Genomic DNA, 7,184 nt, shown 5'->3' with positions numbered 1-7,184 from the left:
GTTTCCTTCTGTGATTGAGATTCCTCTGGTGTATTTGATGAGTTTAGCAAATTCCCCTCTATGTACAGCTTCCTTTTTTGTTTCCCCTCCTCCCCACACTGGGAAAAAGCTGCATCCCAGAGGCACAGCTGGGATCTGAACACGACAGACTGCCCAGCATCCAACCACACAAGGACAGCAACTGCTCTGAGAGGCTACAGTGACACTGGGAGAAGAAAACAAGAGTAAACATGAGTCATATTTACATTTTTAACTCCATTCTGGAGTCAAACACCGTAACTATATGGTACAGGTTGAATTTTTACAACACTAGACCAGGTTGCTCCAAGCCCTGTCCAGCCTGGGCTTGAACACTTCCAGGATGGGAATTGTCTGTATTATCTGCCTGCTGTCCCACCATTAGCCACAGTACTTTTTAAATTATGTGTTATGAACCAAGGAAACAGCCAGGATCACCTGGAAAAAGTGTTTGCTGCTTTACAGAAAGAGAAATCCGAGTCCTTCAGCCAATTGTGCCACCACCTTTTTGTGTTTGCTTTCCTCGAGTGTGATAAAGAACATTTCATTACAGCACCTGGCTAGCAGTGGTCTAGCATAAGTTTAATAAAGGCAAGCAGCTAAACCAGAGCTTTTAGACCCAGGGTAAGTTTTTGTAAATAAAAGTGTTTTGATAGCGTTTGAACCACTTTTGAAACTTTCACGCCTGAATTTTAATGAGCAGTGGCCACAAGAGTGCCCAGTTACAAGCCCAGATGCAACTTGCATACACCAGCAAATAAGAACAAAAAGGCATAATCATGGTAAATGTCACAAAACACGTTATCTTTGAAAGTCAGTGACCTGAGATAGTTATTCACCACGGACAGCAAAGTAAGAGAAAATACAGTTCTGAAGGACAGCACACTTGTATGTGCTTATCCTGGAAAATATGGAAAAAGGAAAGGGCACCACGTGCCAAAAGCTGACAGCAAAATAAAGCGCGAGAGGGCTGACAGAGATACTCGTGAAGCACTGCTGACACCTAGTGCTACCCCACAGCTTGTCATCATCCCACTGCTGCACTGCAGAAACGTCCATTCCTACCTAATCCAAAAGGAAAACTCGAAGCCACATTTCGAGACAACACTAAAATAAAATAAAATAAAATTTTAACAGCTTCAGATTTTTAAGAACAACAGGTTAGGACCTTTCTTTCCCCGTCCTGACAAAGACCTGAAGCACCATTTCATAGTCAGGCACTAAAAGGAGTTGCAGTACCCGCTAACATTTGGAAATCTTTGGTTCTTCAAGAGGTTGTCTGGCCTGATATTGTTTCAGCAGGAAAGCTCGTGGGGGACAGCAGGCAGCTTCCTTTTTTGGTTTTTTTGTTTTTGTTTTTTTTTGTTTTGTTTTGTTTTTTTGTTTTTGGTTTTGTTTTTTTAATTTAGTGTGACATGTGGCCCTCAAGACACCTGCCAAATATCACTGGTTTGACTAGATTTGACCAAGAACATAAAAAGCCACTTCTTCCCAAAGCAAACTCATGCCAAGGACCCACAGGGGAAGCAGGAGGTGGCACCACGAGTGCTGGTACAGAAAAAAAAAAAAAAAAAAAAAAAAAAACCAAAAAAAAACCACAACCCCTGTTTCTCTATTCCAGAGGAAATTGATAGCCAGCACAGAAAACAGAGCTGGCCTCATAAATACCACTAAAATCTGACCAGCAAAGGTACAGGTGAATGCTGTTGGCAAAGACCTCAGTGACGACATTTGCAGGTTTTAGAGAGGCAGGGGCAAAGTAAAGCAATTTCTTTTTTTTTTTTTTGCTCAAAAATGTATTCACCTTCAAATGCCCAACACGCCACCTCCTTAAATCTCAATTTTAAAACAAACGAACAAAAAGCCAAACAAATACAACAACAAAACCCACCAAAAATAAACAAGCCATGCTCAAACACTGAGCTTACAGTTCCCTCCAGGGTTTCTGCTGCTGAGGCCAACTTGGAAACCCTGCTGCAAGGACTGGCAGAGCTGTGAGTGGCTCCCTGCACTTTTCACCAGGTAGCAGAAACTGGGTGACTGTCCAGTGAACTCTCCCCTTTTTTTCGAATAAAAGCATCCTCTATCTCTTGGATATTTTTGATATTTTAATACAGAGCACTGCATAGAGTGGTTTCTCTAATAGATATTTATAAAGTCAACAGATAAGCAGTGGTAAACCTGTCGTGGTCAGGTTTGATGCACTGTCTCCAGCATTTTATTGAGGCAGACCAGCTCTCTTTATTGTCAGCAGTATCTCCGCTGCTGCCTCCAAAGAAAACAGTTGTAGATCTCCAGGCAGGGCAGCGAAATTCAGGGAGGTTTTCAACATTTGTTATCTATAATACTGCTGTCTACTCAGGGAGGTTTTCAGCAGCCCACCCAGTAAACTCCCCTTATCCTCACCTGCCTCTGATAACACACAAAGCATCTCCAGTGCCACGGGAGCTCCACAAAATACTCTTACTATTGACAATACAAAACTTCAGCCTTATTTAACCAAATCTCCACTTGAACCTAAATGCTGTAAGAGGACTGACAAGTGTTGTCACTTCCTCCCCGGGTAACTGGAACACTGACTACGAGTAAGTGAGGACTAAAAGTGGAACTTTCCTTTCCTGCTTGGCAAAATAAAAAAAGTTTTGCATTATAAATACCTCGATTCACTCCTCGGTTTTCCTGCTGATTGCTCCAACATGCAGCACAGCTGCTTTTGGGCTGGTAAATACCAGGTGAGGAGGAGGGCTTGGAAGTGAGAAAAGGGGCAATAAAGAAGCACAAATCAAGGGCGTACTCAGGATTTCTGCGTCTTTGCTATCAAATAATTAATCCTTTTACTTCTCCAGGAAGAGTTTTAACAGCGTTAAAACACTGGCACTTTATAGTGTTAAAACAGCGTTAAAAGAACTGCTAACTCAGCCAAAGTGAGACCAGAAGCTGAAAAGGTCACTGAACAAAGGGTTGCCGGCCCTAAAAGGAGTATATTTTACATCCCCCAAGGGTGCCTCTCCTTCAGGGCCCGCAGGAGGAAGGTCTAACACAAGTTAAGGCTTCGCAGTTAAGATTCCTTTCAGGTACGAGCAAGAAAACTTAGAAACTGTCATTAGCATCGGCATTACGTGTGGCAGCTCCAGGATTTCAGAGACAGCTGCTGAAAACAGGTTGTTTCACAGCCTGTGTGAGCTGTCGAGCTTTAATTAGACTGACAAAACCCCGCTGCGCGAGTTTTGATCAGCTTCTTAAGGATAACTGCAATTTAATCAAAATATAAGTACGGGCCGCGGGTTTGGTGTCATTTTTTAAAACACCACAAAGCAAAGCTTGTGGGAACTGCCCAGCTCTCCGAGGATAATTCCAAACCTCATCAAAAACGTAGCTCTTCATCCAGATAACTATTGTTTTGATGCCTGGATTGCTCTTTTTTTCATTTTACTGCTGTAAACATAGAAAAACCTTCCCAGAGGAGTTATTTAATACAAGGAGATGAGTTCTTTTCCAGGTAGCTTTCCTGCCTGGAAAAAGGTATCTTCCCCAGAGACACTTCTAGATGTTTTCTCCTCCTGAATTCCAGAGGGGCTGACACCAGAGAAGGTGAGTTCTTGCAGGCATCTTTGAAGGTCCTAAAGCAGAGGGGCTGGGGATGATAAAAGCCCTAAGAACAGAGGGTGTGTCTTTCTTAGGTCCAGCGCAGCTTTTGTACGAAGATATTAAGTGTTCCCAACTTTTGGAAAGAAATTCACCAAAATCCTTCCACTGCCTGCTATTTTGGGGGTACCTGTGTGCACATAACCTTCACACTGCTGTCATTTCCCTCACACAGACCACAAAACAGCTTAACAGATAAAAAGCCATTACGATATGTCTCTTATTTAATTTTTAAATTATAGCTTTGATACTCAAAAGTTAGTAAAAATCAGATTTAAAAGAGAAGGAAGCAGGCAGCTCGAGGCCATGCTGTCTATTCACAAGAACATTGTTTTCCTTTATGAAGAAACTTGTACAACACGGTATTAATAATTACTAACTCCAGCCCATGGCAATAACTGTACTGTAATGGGTTATTCTGGACTTTAGTTACAGGCTAAGGAGAGCAATGTGCTGCTGGAAGTGGGCTTTGATGACTAAAGCTGCCTGCCAACCCAGGCATCACATAGCACAGGTGAAAAATAATGCTTTTGGGGTGGGATTTTCCAGAGTGGGATTTAAAATGAAACAAACCCAAGAAACATATATACAAACAAATGGAAAAACAACCAAACAAAAAAAAACCCAAACACACAAAAAAAACCCAACCAAACAAAAAAAAAACCAAACAAACAAAAAAAACCCAACCAAACAAAAAACACAACAGCAAAGAACTTGGAATGAAACTTGGAAAGAGGATAGGGAGTACCTGAGCTCAGCATTTCGTGGCATAGGCAGAGGAGGAGGAGGGAGGAAGATGCTCCACCAGCCTGAGCTGGAGATGAAACGTGCAATGGGTGACCTGAGAAGTGTCTCAGGAGAGGCACCACCCACAGGTGAGAGCACAGTGAGATTCAAACAGAGCAAGACCTATCACAAGGCTGTATGATCCTCCATTCAAGCTGGAATTTGACCATATTCAATGAAGAGTCATTGATTTTATAAACTTCCATTGTAGCATAACACTGTTTTCTGCTAGGGTTGAAGAGAAATCCAACACAAAGTCCTCAAAGGTTTCTGACTGCTACTCAAAGTGATGTTTTTCAGGAATTATTCCCTCCTACCCACAAACATACAATGAACAGGTATCAGGGAAGCCCAAGGGCGAATCCCAGACAAGACACCAGTATTTGAGAACAAAAGGTTCATATTGTCCAAAGCCCAGCTTGTCAGCATTTACTTTGTAGCTATCCCTGGTTTGTTTCTGGCTTTTCTTTTAAGAAGTAACTTTGCAAAAATCGGTACTTTTGTACCTATTTGACAGCTCCCATCTGCTGGCCCAATTTATATCCACCGAATCTGCTAACAAAATCAAGTTTTTACTGCTAGCCACACTGCAAAGCTTATAAAGCTGTGGGAAAAGTCTACACTGACACTAATCCCCACCAGCAATGGGGACATCCAGGGCTGCCCTTCAGAAACATCACTGGTAAGGAAACATCCCTGTCTGACCACCCAGGAGCTGCTCTGGCAGTCACTCTCACACCACCTGAGCTGGAACAGAGGCTCCTTTTCAGCTGCTCCCCTCACACAGTCACACCAGGTTTCCCCACCGGCTCCACCCCAGGTTTCCCAGAGTCTCAAGTGTCCATATCCTTAAAATAATTTAATACTGATGCAGTAAGTAAACAACAAATCAACAGCTCAAGCTGGTTGCTCTGAGGAGGGACCCGGAACAAAGGAACCCCTGGGTTTTTATCCCTTCGCAGTCTAAGCATGGGAAAAGTCTGGGGGTTGTTGGCTCCTGCTGTGTCTCTGATACATATATTTTATATATATGTATTTTTAGAGGATTCTTCAATTATATACCACTATTCATTTCTTAATTCTAAAACTCAAACAAAACTAGATCCTCACGAAACTGTGCTTTTTGCCAGTTACACCCTCACCCCAGTTTTCCATCATTTCTTCAATTCTGGAGCACGGGAAGGAAGGCTACACAGAGCCACAGGACAGTGCTTAAGGCTACGGAACACATTTACAAAGCTTTTGGCATACAAGACAACACATTAAAAAACAGAAAACCCCCCAAAAAACCCGCAAACAACACCCTAGCCCTCCAAACCAACTTACAGTGAAGCAGTAAGGCAGTTCCTGCAGGCTTCCAGAATTCGGGACCCGACAGTGGATGCAAAACGCCTTGAAACCAACAACATACACACCCTCTAGTGGTTAAACTGCCTCTCCTGTTACATGTTTTCCAGGATAAGTTTAAAGGATTAAGAGAATTTTAGATGCAGATGCCCTGCCTAGAGAGTTTAACTCATTTACTCAAACATTTACATAAGGTACGAGTGCCACACTCCATACCCCAAGGTAACTGCAGGCACAGTGCTTAAGTACCCCTGAACAGGACCTGAAAATAACTCTTAATTGGCACCAGGTGTTCCAATGTAATTACAACCATGATGCCCATCAGCTGTTTCATTTCATTGTCTCTCACAACTGCCAAGCAACACCTGAAAGGGCAAGGAGAAAAACCAAGTTAGCCCCAACACCCTTCACAGCTGCAGTTTGGACAGCTTTCAATCAAACATTAAAGAGAACCTTCTGGGTTTTGATCCTTCTGGAGGAAAACTGCCACTTTCTAGGTGTTCACTGAGCCCTGACCTGTCCCAAAGTTATGATTATTTTTTTTCTGTGTCCCAGTTAGAGGGATGGCTTTGTCTTCTCCAATACTTTTTCCATTCAGAGAAGTAACCTCCTAGCAGGAAAGAGGGGTTTTGTTAAAAAAAAAAAAAAGTTATGTTTTGGGGGCTTTATGGTGTGCAGATTTGGTTTTGTTTTTATTTATTTTATAGAGATGACTCTTGTATACAAACACGTATTCCCAACAAACGATGGCAATGGATGCTGTCACAAACACATGATGGTAAAGCAAACCTGGGAAATCCAATGGAAACACCCATTATATAGAGTGCACAAAAAAGAGGAGAAAGAGGGAGAGAGAAAGTGCAGGTATATTCAAGAAAAACTTTTTCTCAACCATCTTCCTGTATTAAAAAGAAACCAATTATACTTGCAAGTCACTTGCAGAAAATTTTAATAATTTGCCAAATATACAGCTATTAGAATGACCCCAAATATCGCTTCTCAAGTTACAAAAGTTGGTAGATAGCACAGTACAATGTCCTATGAAATAAACACAGGTAACATTAACAATACCTCCTATGGTCCAAGAATGGCAGAAAACAACAAATGAAATTACAAACACATACAGAGAAGATTGAGGGGTGGCTTTAGACACTTAAATCAAAGAAACTGAGACCAGACTAGACTAGATACATTCATCCATCAAGCATAATTAACATAGAATTTTAAGAGTTTAAAACCCATTAACAACACAGCATCAGGTGCAAGTTTCACATGCTTTCATCTACTTTCCAGTACAGTTCCCAGAGGATTAAAGTGCCTTTGTGCACTCTAGTTTCATCTAGAATCAGATGCAACACACCTTGTATTTGGAAGTTACTTCATAGGTC

This window comes from Myiozetetes cayanensis, unplaced genomic scaffold (assembly GCF_022539395.1).
Source record: "Myiozetetes cayanensis isolate MyiCay16 unplaced genomic scaffold, myiCay2020 scf10, whole genome shotgun sequence".
Taxonomy (NCBI): Eukaryota; Metazoa; Chordata; class Aves; order Passeriformes; family Tyrannidae; genus Myiozetetes; species Myiozetetes cayanensis.
The sequence above is the reverse complement of the archived record's forward strand: the minus strand, read 5'-3'. Positions refer to the sequence as shown.